This window comes from Petaurus breviceps, unplaced genomic scaffold, assembly GCF_028583685.1.
Source record: "Petaurus breviceps papuanus isolate PSGF00001 unplaced genomic scaffold, PetGlider_PUasm1.0 186, whole genome shotgun sequence".
Lineage (NCBI taxonomy): Eukaryota > Metazoa > Chordata > Mammalia > Diprotodontia > Petauridae > Petaurus > Petaurus breviceps.
In genome coordinates this window covers 32,181,800-32,194,806 of record NW_027185798.1, presented here as the reverse complement: position 1 = coordinate 32,194,806, position 13,007 = coordinate 32,181,800, and the positions used below count along the sequence as shown (strand labels likewise).

General features: G+C 42.8%; 1 protein-coding gene across 1 annotated transcript in view; it reads left to right on the top strand.

The window, feature by feature from the left end:
• Positions 1–478: 478 nt before the first annotated feature.
• Positions 479–13,007, top strand: part of BNIPL (BCL2 interacting protein like) — a 479,949-nt gene continuing 467,420 nt past the window's right edge. Inside the window, exon 1 of the mRNA XM_069090074.1 lies at positions 479–488. The gene's annotated coding sequence lies outside the window, so the exon portion shown is untranslated. The remainder of the gene's footprint in view (positions 489–13,007) is intronic.

Genomic DNA, 13,007 nt, shown 5'->3' with positions numbered 1-13,007 from the left:
TGGCCCAGGGTGCAGCCTAAACCAGATTAAAATGTAATTGAGGAATATTTAACAACATAAATAAAAATACAATAAAATATAGCATTATAGCTATATTTATTATATATTATACATAGCATGTAAAGCTAGTCAATATACAGGCTGTAGGGTGGCTGTTTTTTATTCAAGTTTGGCATTGCTGCTCTACATGGTCTGATTTGGGGAGGGGGAGGGGGGGTTGGTGAAGTGACTCATCTGACTCCAACTATCTCCCTTATATATTTATCTGTTATAGTACTAATGTTTTAATTTGAATCATTACAGAAATATTGCCTCTAGAAACATCCCTGGCAAGGTATGATGTTTTATACCCTATTCAGGTTTGGAGTTGCAAGGTTAATCCTTGAAAATTTAATATTCCTTTTAGTCACTTTGTCCTTCATTTAAAGGAAGATCAATGACATCATGATGCTGGCATGAATTTAAGTGGGGCAGAGTTGTACATGGGGGTTAGCCTCACTCTCTCTTAGGGAGTCATCAGTATCCAGTGGCAAGACAAAAGTTAAGATGATTTAGCAATGACCTGGGATGTACCAGATAACCCTGGCATCTTCTACATCTGCCCAAGATGCCTTCGTGGCCATTGCAACAAAATTGTTCTCATCCTCCCATTCCACCAGGAGCTATCTTCACACGCTTGGTAGACATCTGCCTAACTCACTGGTTTGAGGCCCACTGGCTACCCTCAGCCTGGTTTGGCCCATCAGCCTAGATGGTTTCACTGGGGTGTGACTGCTGCATATGCTACAGCTACTGGGACCCCAAGAGAGTTGGATGACAAGTGGACACCAAAGGTGAGTGTGCAGCCTTGAAAAGGGCTTGGCAAGCCCTCCCACCAGAGGTACTGGCCCTCACAGAGCACCCCATATACTATGGCTGCACTTTGGGTGAGTGGCCACCAGAGGGTGCTTTCATCAGTGAATGGTCAGTAAATGCTTTGACTCCCTCCTCCTAAGACTAGTCTCAGTGCTTATAGTGACTTCTACTCCTTCCCCTTCTAGTACCTTCCCTCCAAGGCCATTGCTGTTGTACTGGCTTCAATTTCGCTTCTAAACTTTGACCCTGAGGTTAACCAGGTCTACTTTACACCGTCCTCTTGTTGAATCTCTCGCTCCCATGTCCTATCTGCTCATGCCTCACCAAACCGAACCCCATAGTACCACCACCCTCTTCCACTCCTATTTCCATTCAACCCTTCAGACTAGGGGACACTACAGATTGTCATCTAAGCTCAGCTGGGCTTTCACTGCAACAAGGCAGTTTTAAAATTCTTCCTTAATTCTCTAGTGCAGTTTCTACAACAGTTGTTCTAAGACTGTCATCTTCAAATTTGCTACAGTGCCAATGTCTCCCACTCCTCCCTTCTTAACTGAAGACCTGCCTTAGTCTACTAAGAAAGTAAGAGGCCACAACTGCAAAAGACTAATGATTGAAAGAGATATCCACGGGGCGGCCAGGTAGCACAGCGAGTAAGAGCACTGGCTCCAGTGTTGAGAAGACCTGGAGATTGAATCCCGGCCCGGGCTCAGATACTCAGCACCACACCCAGAAATAACTGGCCATGTAACCTTGAGCAATTTACTTAACCCCAATTGCTGAGGGGCAGCCAGGTGGCTCAGCAAGTAAGAGCACTGGCTCTAGTGTTGGGATGACCTGGATCAAATCCGGGCTCAGATACTCAGCACCACACCCAGAAATAACTGGCCGTGTAACCTTGAGCAATTTACTTAACCCCAATTGCTGAGGGGCAGCCAGGTGGCTCAGCGAGTAAGAGCACCGGCTCTAGTGTTGGGATGACCTGGATCAAATCCGGGCTCAGATACTCAGCACCACACCCAGAAATAACTGGCCATGTAACCTTGAGCAATTTACTTAACCCTGATTGCTTTAAAAAAAAAAAAAAAGAAAAGAAAGAGATATCCACATCCAGAGAGAAAGATGTTTGAATGTAAACTGAAAGAAACTACTTGCTGTGTTTCTTTTTCTTGTTTTGTTTTGTTTCCTCTTTCCCACTGATCATTCCATCAGTCATAATCCTTCTTTACAACCTGAATAATGATTAATGTGAAGATATTTGTATTTCCTATATTCTAGTGCATGTTGCCATGATAGGGGAGGTGGGGAGAGAGGAAGGGGGAGAAAATGTGAAACTCAAGGGACTGTGGAACTGAATGTTGTAAACTAAAAGTAAATGAACAAATCAATTTAAAATTGAAAAAAAAAGTAGAGGCCATTTGTCTTCAGCTCCCTTTTCTCTCCTACTCTACATCTCAAATTCTCGTCATCCCTCTGTAATGCTTAGGCCTTCAGTCTTTGATGAACAAATGACCACCCTCTTTGTTCAGATTAAACCCTGTACATGTACCCTTGATCCTATCCTTACAGGCAGACTGTGCAGGCATTCATATCCTCTTTCTAATTTTCAGTCTCTCCCTATCTATAGTCTTACCTCCCCCCACCCCCCTACAAATGACTGACTTATTGATAGGTCTCTCTATTCATAAACTATCCAAACCACACTTGGCCCTACCATCCAAGTTATTACCATACGTCTTGCCTCTCTTTTATAGTCAGTCTCCTAGGAAAAGATGTCTACACCTGTCACCTCCCCTTCCTCTCTTTTCACTCATTTTTCAACCAATCAAAAAGCATTTACTGAGGACTATGTGCCAGGTACAGAGTATCCCTGGGGATACAAAGAAGGATAAAAACAGTTCTGACCTCAAGGAGCTCACATTTCTTGTGCCCAGGAAAGCCTCCTCTATAAGGCTTCCCCTGGGGGGAACTAAGAGTGGGAGATGAAGACAGAGAACATTCCAGGGGCAGCCTGTGAAAAGGCACAATTGGGAGATAGAGTGTTGTGTTTGAGACAGAGCAATCAGACCAGAGTGGGCCCACCTTAGTGTGATAAAAGGAATCAAGGTCTGAAGACTAATTGTGAAGGGTTTGAAATGCCAAAGAAAACTTTAACAGGGAACCATGGGAGTTTACTGACTGGCAAGGGGTTCTCATGGCCGGACTTACACTTTAAGAAAATTGCTTTGGCAGCTGAGTCAGGTGTGGGGTGGACTGGAATGGAGATAGAGTTACATACAGCAGTGAGATGAATTATTGCAATAGTCCAGGGGAAGGGTGGTGAGGATCTAAACTAGGGTGATGGTTGTTTGAATGGAGAGAAAGGGAATGAAATGAAGATGTACTGTGGAGGTAAACTTGACAAAATTTAGAAAAGGATTGGATATGTGGATGAGAAAGGAGTTTAAGATGACACCAAAGTTGCAAGCCTGGGTGACTGGGAGGATGGTGGTAGTGCCCTTGATGGTAGTAAAGAAGTTCAGAAGATAGGAGGATTTTGGGGGGAGGTGGAAGATAATGATTCTGTTTTGAGCATGCTGAGTCTGAGATGCCTATAAGCCATTCAATTTGAATTGTCCAAAGGCAGTGGGTGATAGGAAACTGGAGGGAGGGAGGGAGGGAAGGAGGGGAGGAGGGACAGAGAGAGAGAGGGAGGGAGAGGGAGAGGGAGAGAAGGGCTGGTTATACAGATCTGGGAATCATATACATAGAAATGATAAATATGAGTGCTGATTAGATCACCAAGTGAGAGAGTAAAGAAGGAAAAGAGAAGGTCCAGCACAGAGCCTTTGGGAAGATTAAGAAGTTAGATAGGTAGGAGGAGAATCAGGAGAAAGCAGTGTCCTGAAAGTCCTATAGAGAAGAAGGGAATATCCAGGAGGACAGGATGATTAACAGTGTCAAATGACAAATCAATAAAGGTCAAAGATGTGAACTGAGAAATGGCCATTTGATTTGGCAATTGAGATCACTGGTACCTTTGGCAGAGAAATTTCAGCTGAATGAGGACCATAGAACCTAGAAGAAAGTGAGAGAAAAGGCAGTGAAGGTACGTACCTACTAGAATTGGGTTTTTCAAGGAATTTAGCGGAGGAGAAAAGATATATAGGATAATAGCTAGCAACTATGGTAGGATCAAGGGAGGGTATTTTTTTTAAAGGAATGAGGGAGATATGAGAGTGTTTGTAGGTAGCAAGGAAGGAACTAGTAGATAGAGACTAAGGATAAATTAAGAGAGAATGGGAACAATCTGCTGGGAAATATGAAGGGGGATAAATCACAGTACATTTAGAGAAGCTGGCCTTGTAAAGCAGAAGGGCCACTTCATGCAGGACTGGAGTGGGGTAAATGGTGTGAGATGTCTGAGTGATGTAAGAAGAAGGAGATTTTTTTGTGATTGACTTCAATTGTTTTTGGTGAAGTTTAAGGCAAGGACCTCAAAAGAAAGGGTGTATGGGGTACCATGGGAGGCTTGCAAAGAAATGAGGTTTAGAGCCACTGCTATGAAGAGCAGAATAGCTAATCAATTGGAGAGGAGAAGAATAATTGCCTTGTAGAAGTTAGGGCCCAGATGAGAGCAGAAAACATAAATTTGCTGTGGAACCAATCATCATGGTTTTATGGTTTCTTCCAGTTCTGTTCGGTGGTACACAAATTAGAAAGCAGGAAGCAGATGATGGGAAATCCAGGGTTGGGTTTAGGCAAGATGTGACCACTGATAATACAGAGGATAGTGTAGAGTTGAATTGGTTCATCAAGAGGTTGAGTTTGAGGAGAGAACAGTGTAGCCAGTGAAGTGGTGATGGTTCAAGAAATTACTGAGGGGTTAAAGGAGGTCATGGTGAAAACAGAGAACCAAGTGCCATAAGACATAGGGAAAGGTGGGATGAAATAGGATTATGATTAGATGAATTAATTTTAAAGTTCATGAACATGATATACTTGTGGGTGGTGGAAAGATCAATGATATGGATGCCTCTGTGATTAGCTGAGGTGGAAGAAGAAGTTGTATAAATTGAACAGATTAAGAAACTGAGAAGTTAAGGTAGTTGAAGTCATTAAAGTATATTAGGGTTGGTGCTGGGATGGACAGAAAGACTGTAAGTCAGGTATTGAATTCACTGAGGAAAAGAGTATCTCCTGGGGGGTGGGGCTGGGTGATAAATTTAGATAATATGAACCTCAAAAGAATAGGGCTTGCTGAGTGATGGTAGTAGAGAGTCTGGAAGTAGCAATCAGGAGCAAGGAGTATTCTGACCTCCACATGACCAGTGAGTCAGGCTTTGAATGAAAAGGTAACTTGTACTGGAAAAGGCGGTGAGGGAAGCAGTTTTATAAGGAGGGGGGATGGGTTTAATGAGTGCCAGAAGATGCAAGGAGTGGGAAAGGAAGAGGTTTGTGATGAAAAAGGTTTGTCATATATGGAGGCATTCCAGAGGACACAGTAGAAATGCCAAATAAATCTCGGGTGGGACATTGGAGGGTTTGGGATGAAGTGGATGGGAGTAGGGGAGTAGATAGCTGGAGATGGGTAATGGAGTTTCGATACCAGTGGTCAGGAAACATGGGGAAAGCAGAAGGTGGGAGTATGCTAACCACTGAGGAGTCCAGGAAGAATATGAATAATTGGAGAGAAGGCCAATGACAGAGGGATATATATTATATATATATATATACATATATATATATACATTTTCCAAGGCCTTTGCCTGAAAGTGCAACCATGTGAGACGTGGTGATGTTATGCCCTATGAGGTTGTGGAATCGCTTCACAGCAGACCAGAGCAGGAGAAGTATAGGGACTAGGAGGTGGTGATGCTTGGCCTGTGTTGGAGTAAGCCTTGAGGGTCAGAAGGTGAAAGAGATCTTGTGTCTAGGGCCCTGGAGGCCACTAAGGCCCAGAAGTAGGTGACTAGGTTTTGTCTGGGTCTGGTTGTCTGATCCAGCACTGGAGTAAGCCCTGCAGGTTGTGGAAATTGGAAGGTAGGATCTTGTCTAGGGCTGCTGAACAGGGCAGGGCCTATAAAGGATACTAGGAGTTGGGATCTTGTTCTGGGGCTCTGATTCCCTAGAAATCTGGCTTCTGAACTTATCACTCAATGGCTCTCTCCATCCAAGGTAAATGGCCTTTAGTAATATCACTTTGGGAGGTATGTGGCAGATAGATTGCAGAGGGGATAAAAAAATCCAGTGTCCTTTTCACAGCCCTCATTCTTGCTATCTCTCATTTGACAATGTCAACCAATACTTCCTCGATAATTTCTGTTCTGGCTTTTCATGACACTGTTCTCTCTTCTTTAGTTCTTCTTTCTGTCTTAACTGTTGCTGTCTCCTTTGCTGGATTATATTATGCATCCTCCACAGTAACTGAAAGCATGCCCCCAGGCTCTAAGCCCTCTTCTCTCTACTCTTTCTATTGGTGACTTCATCAATTCCCATGTGTTCAATCAAGCAAGTGTTTATTAAGCACTTAATACGCTCTAGGCACTGTGCATTGAGATTACAAAGAAAAGGCAAAAATGCCCATTTTCAAGGAACTTACATTCTATTGGGTGAGACCACATGTATAAGTCAGGACATACAAGATTAAACAGAATTGACAGAAAGTAATTGGAGGGGACGGCACTAGCAGCTGGAGGACCAAGAAAGGCATCCTGGAGGAGATGGCACTTGAATGGTCTTACAGGAAGTCAGGGATTCTAAGACTCAGAGGTTGGGAGCCAGACCAGGAAGGAGGAAGAGCTGGTGCAAAGGCACAGTAGGGAGATGGAGGTGCTGTGTGTGAAGAAAAGGAAGTGGGCCAGTGTGGCTCCATAGTAGTCAGAGTAGAATGTAAAAAGATTAGAGAAGTAGGAAGAGGAAATGTTGCTTTGAATGCCAAGCAAAGGAATTTAGAAGATAGTAAGTCCCTGGAGTTTACTGCTTAGGGGAGGAGAGTGACTTGATCATACCTATGCTTTAGGAAAAGCACTGGCAGCTAAGTGAAGGATGGATTATGGTGGAGACAGACTTGAGACACAGACCAATTAGAAAGCTACTGTATTAGTCTGGGCAATAGGTGAGTGATGAGTGTTTGAAAAAGCTAGTGGTGGTATGAGTGGGGAGAAGGGGCTACATGCAAGAGAGAAGTCAAGGGACTTAGTGTAGAGGACTTTGTCAAGAAATTCATCCAAGAAAAGGAGGAGATTCAGGATGACAGCTGGTGGGCAGATAGGATCTAGTGAGAAGTTTTCAAGGATGGAGAAGATGTTTATCTATAGGAATCTGCATGACCTACTGACAGATCAGACTGGATGTCTCACAGGCATCTCAAACTCAGCATATCCAGAAGAGGACTCATCATCTTTCCCCTAAACCCCACTCCTCCTCACTTGCCCATTTTTCTTAAGGTACCATCCTCCCAGTCACAGAAGGCTGAGATTTTGGCATTGTTCTTGACTCCTTATGCTTCCTCACCCACATAGCCATTCAGCTGCCAAGTCTAGTTCTCCACATCTCATGCATTTGCTTGCTTCCTTCCTTCCACTCACACAGTCACCATCCTAGGTCAGGCCTCATCAGCTCTCACCTGGACCATCCTAATAGCTTCCTCATTGATCTTTCCCCTCTCCAATCCATCCTCTGCATAGCTGCCAGTCTCCTGTGTAATTAATCCAGTGGTTCCCTGTTGCCTTTAGGATCAAATCCAACTCCTGTTTGGCATTTAAAGCCCTTCACAACCTATCTTTGCAAGTTTCCTCTCCATCAGTGATGTCAAAGTCAAACAGAAACAGATGCCAGCAGGCTGCACATTGACTTAGAAAATCACAAATTCACATGATCTGTCTTTTATCATTTTTATTTCTTTGCTTAACATTTTCCCCATTGCATTGTAACCTGGCTCAGGCCTCATTGGGGAGTCTGGAGGGCCTCAGGTCTGACACCTCTGCTCCATATTGTTCTCCCAGTGGGCTGGGCCCTACAGTTGAGCCAGGCTGATGTTCTTGCCGATTCTCCAGCATGACATTCATTCCACCTTTCATCTTGACTCTGCCTTTACTGTCCCCCATCCTAGAATGAGCTGTCTCCTCATCTCCACCTTTAGCATCCTTCCAAGCTCAGCTCAAGCACCACAGCCAGGTAAAGCCTCTCCTGATTTCCCCTGGTGGCTAGTGCTCCCCCTCCACAAAATGCCTTGTATTATTTTCTTCATTTTTATACGAGTAGACGTTATTTCCCTTGATAGAATGGAAGTTCCTGAGAGCAGCCACTGTTTCATGTCTTTTCCCCAATGCCTGGCATAGGAAAAGCTTTGAATAAACACTTGGTTGTTATATAATTCCTTAGTTGTGGATGACTGAGAAAAGCATACAATCCACTCCTGACTTTTCTAGAAAAATAGCATTTTTATTGCATAATCACATTTGGAGTAGCATCTAGTTTCTACTTATACTATGGTATACAAATTAGACCAAAATCCAATAGTGTCATACCCAGATGTGAGTTATGTAAGGACTCTTGTCACTAGACTTCAGTTTTTACAGAGTCTGACTAAAAAGAAAAAGTTAAGTGTTGATGGTTTCTCTAACAATCCTTTTAGCTCTCAATATGACAAGGTTCAGAGGACACTGATTCAGATTTCAGTCTGCCAAGCCCACACTTTCTGTCTGGAGCTCTAAGTGCTCTTATGCTGCCACAGGCTCCAAAGTGGAGGATCACCATTCTGGGATGGTCTTTCTCCAATCCTTGGCCAATTCTCTGAAGCTTCCTGCCAGAACGATTCCCCTCACTGCCCTATCACCTTCAAACTGTCCAAGTCAAAAGTAGTTATTAAACTCGGATTGCAGAGATCTTTTTGATGTGAATTCATTCGTCTGGTTCTTTGTGTAATACAACTGACAAGAAGATCCTTCCTACCACAATCATCTCAGAACTAGATTTGTGGGAGTAAATACTGAAGTCAAAGTTCCATCCTGCAAGTGTTCTAACTTGAACTTTGGGACTGGATGATCTCTTGACTCTTCCCTCAACAAAATGCTACCACCTCACCCTGACTTCTTCAGTAATATGGTATATTCTCCCTTTTTTTCTTGACCTGTCAGTTTGAGTAACTTCCAGTATGTAAAGTTCTTCTGTAAATGCCAACCACTCACTCATCTGTAATTTACTGTCTTAGAAAATCACCTGGGGCCATAAGAGGCTAAGTGACTTTGCCCAGGGTCACACAGTACCTGCCTGAAGAAGAACGTGACTCCAAGGGCAGGTCTTTATCTACATCAGGCAAATTCTTTAACAGCAAACTTTTAAGATTTACAAACTATCTCATTTGATAACCTCTACAACCCTGTGAGCTAAGTACTACAGGTTATTTTCTCCACTTTACAGATGAGAAAGGTAACATTAGTGGTAAGAACACTGTAACTGGAAATGGTTTTAACACTTACTGCATGATCCTAGCCAAGTGGCCACCTCTCAGAATTCATGCCAAATCCTTAGGATTTATCTACTGAGTCACAAACTTGATACCTCTCATGGTGGAGGGATTCCCCCATATCAGCAGTTCCTCAGAAGTCACAGATCTTATGTTTACGGATGAAGCACCTGAAGGTAAGAGAGGTTTACAGTGACTTACTTATGATCACACAGCTGGTATCAAAGTTGGCCTTTGAACCTAGGTCTCTGCTGCCCACATCTCTGGTGCTCTCACCACTTTACCATGCTCCATTCTAAACAAACTCATCTTTACCTGCAAATTCTCCCAGGCTTTCCCAAAGACACCATAGCCCTCTTCATAATGTCATCCATCCCATTCCTCTGCAGTGGTGGGGTAGTCCATAAATATTGTCTAGTGTGCATTATTTTCAGACTTTCAATATACTGTTGCTATGCTGATTTTCCTTCCTCTTTTTTGTTTTAAAAATACTCTTTTATATGAGATGGTTGTCTAAGAAGGAGAAAGGATACTGGGAGAAATTATAGCGGCTTAAAAAATATATCAATAAAAAACTTAAAAATAATGTCTCCTCATCTATTAATCTCCAGGGAACTCTCCCATTCCTTTATTTTTACCGAATTGTTTTCACCATAATTTTGGCCTCTGGTAGGATGTACACTCCTTGAAGGTAGAGAATGTTTCTTTGTACTCTTGGGTACAAGAGCTTTTCACGTATCAGATGCTTAATAATTTAAAAACAGATTCACTTTCTCATTTTCCAAGGCTGTTCCCCTCCCCAATTGATTTTATTTGACCCAGGATAAAGAATTCCTTACTCCCTTGACTGTCATTTTAGAGCTAGCCTATGCACCCCCCACACCCTTCCAGTTTTTCTGTTCCAGAATCCAAGATACCAGTTGTTGCTAGGAGTCAAAACTAAATAAATTTCATCCATTAAATATTCATGGAGTAGAGACAGGGTAGTGTAGTAGATAAAGAAGGGCCAACCTTTCATTCAGGAAGACCTGGGTTTGAGTCTTGCTTCTGGCTGGTACTTAGCTACGTGACAGTGGGCAAATCATTTAATCTTTCAACAGCCCCAGACAACTGTCATTTACAGAGGGGTTGCCAATTGCATCAGTGAAGAAAGCTTCCATACTAGTAAGTCCCTAGACTAACAAAATTACAGGTCTGGACCAAAAAGAGTAAGTTCATAGTATCTCACCCTGAGCCCTCAGTTCCTTTAGTCTTCGACTCTGACACCCAGTTGCCTTTCTCATTTTAGAACCTTTCCTCATCTCCAGAGGTCCCTAACTACCTCCCCTCCCCACTCTCCATACTCTTGACTATTTAATGGAGAATGAAGTCATTCAAGCTGAGCTTTCCCAGTTTCCTTTCCCTTATACTTCAAGATGTGTGTATGTAGATCTTATCCACAAATCAAATCATTCCTGGGCTTAAAATTTTTGTTGGCTCCTTTTTTGCCCACCAAATGAAGTCTAAACTTTTTATCTTGGAATAAGAGGTCCTCCACAGTCTGTCTCCAACCGGGCTTTGCAGACTTATCTTACCTATTTCTTTTCAATTATGCCCCCAACAAAAATGGGCTTTTCGTGGCTTTACACATTCACTTGTTTATGATTCCCAAATCCATGCATTTGTTCAGTCACCTAGGCCTAGCTCAGTTACCTAGGCACTTGCATCTCCACTTGCTAAAACCCTGCCTGCCATTTACTCAAATGCTGCCCCTTCCATGCAGTCTTCTTTGTTTCAACCCAGCTGGAAATTTCCTTCTTTAAACGTTGCATAGCAGTTTGCAACCCTCCTCGGCATTTACTTTTTATTTGTCATGAGTGCCTTGGGTCCTTTACTAGCACATGAGCTTCTTGGAATCAGAGATCCTATCAATTCAGCTTTTGCTATTTCTTCAATGTTTGTACATGATGCTTAGGATTTCCTGAATGAATAAGGCCCAGAAGTTTGGAAGGTGTTTCCCTGCCACCTGCCTTCACTTTTACTGTTATCATTCCCTAAACAGTTTAAAATGTGTCACTAATAGTCACACCTGACAAGACTAAAAAGTTACGGAATTGGTTCAGACTGGAACAGGGCTTGGGGAATGGTAATGAATTTCCCTTGACTCCCCTTTATACGGCAATGTATTGTCAGTTCATAAAAAGTTTAGGAGTCTGTTAATTTGCATGCTAACATTGCTTTGCTAAATATCCTTTAGGTTCTTACTTTATTGTCTTTTCCCATCTGGTTTTTGGGCTCAAAGGCAGGGACTGAGTTTCTTTTATAGACCTCCCACAGTATGTACTATAGGATTTCCTATTGACTTCTCCTAGGGTAGATGGCATTGTAACTTCTCAGCCTGGCATTAAGGGTATCCATTCATAACTGTGTCCTCAGTAAGTCTTTCCACCTATGACACCTACTATTCTCCTTGAATACCCTACACTGGAGCCAACCTGACACTTTTCAAACACATCTTGCCACTGGAGCCAACCTGACACTTTTCAAACACATCTTGCCATTTCTCACCTCCACAGCTTTGCTGACCAAGTCTGTCATGGACAGGACATATTCATGCATGCTACCTTATGAGGTTGTTTTGAGGATAAGAACAGCTAGCATCTGTATAATATTTTAAGGTTTCAAAGTGTTTAACAAATATCTCATTTGAGCCTTATAGCAACTCTTGGAGGTAGGGTCTATTATCATCCCCATTCTACAGGTAAAGAAATTAAGGAAGAGGTCAAGTGACTTGCCCAGGGTCACACAGCTATGGCTATATTTGAACTCAGGCCTTCTTGATTCTAGGTCCACCATTTTTTCCACTGCACCACTGGTGTCAGCACCACCTGGAATGATCCCTTCCTTATCCCATCTTTGTTTCCAAACACAACATTCAAGACTTCTAGTTCCTTTAAAACACACCCCTCAACTTCCTGTACTCTAGCCTCCAGCCCCATTGCTTCTTTTAAAGGATACCAGTAACTTAATTGCTAGATCTACAGCCCTTATCTTCAACCAATCACTTCTTCCCTTTCCCACACTACCTTTCCTTGGATTTTACACACATTTTCTTGGTTCTTCCCACTCTAAAAACTCTTTAAGGTAAGAGCTCCTTAAGGTTCTGCACTTAAGCCTTTCCCATTTTTCTCTTTGGCAATCTCATTTTCTCCTGTGTAAAAGACAAATTTAAATTTCCAGCCCTTCTTTTCTAAGCTCCAGAAGAGCACCTCCAACTGTCTATAGTTATACCTGGGTGGTGTAGTGAAGAGCTGGACCCGAAACAAGATCTGAGTTCAAATCTGACCTCAAATGATGACCCTGGACAAGTCTCTTAACCTGTTTGCTTCAGTTTCCTCCTATGTTGTCAACTGGCCTTTCATGGTATCTTGGCTTACACCTGCCTCTCCTTTATTGAACAGAAAAGGAGATTCTTTTAAGGCCCTTCCCTTCAGCCAAATGTCAGGATCCTTGTGCCAAGGCCACCTCTTATTTTTTTTACTATTAGGAGACACCATTTTCCAGAGCTAAGGTCCAGCAAGCAAGCTGTGCCCTGAGCTTGGCATAACAATCCTTTGTGCACACCCTCCGGAAAAACTCAGCAAAATCCCACTTCTGACAATGTAAAACCTGAAAATACTATAAATACTAGCTACAGGCCATCTCCTGGATGTCTCACCAACAC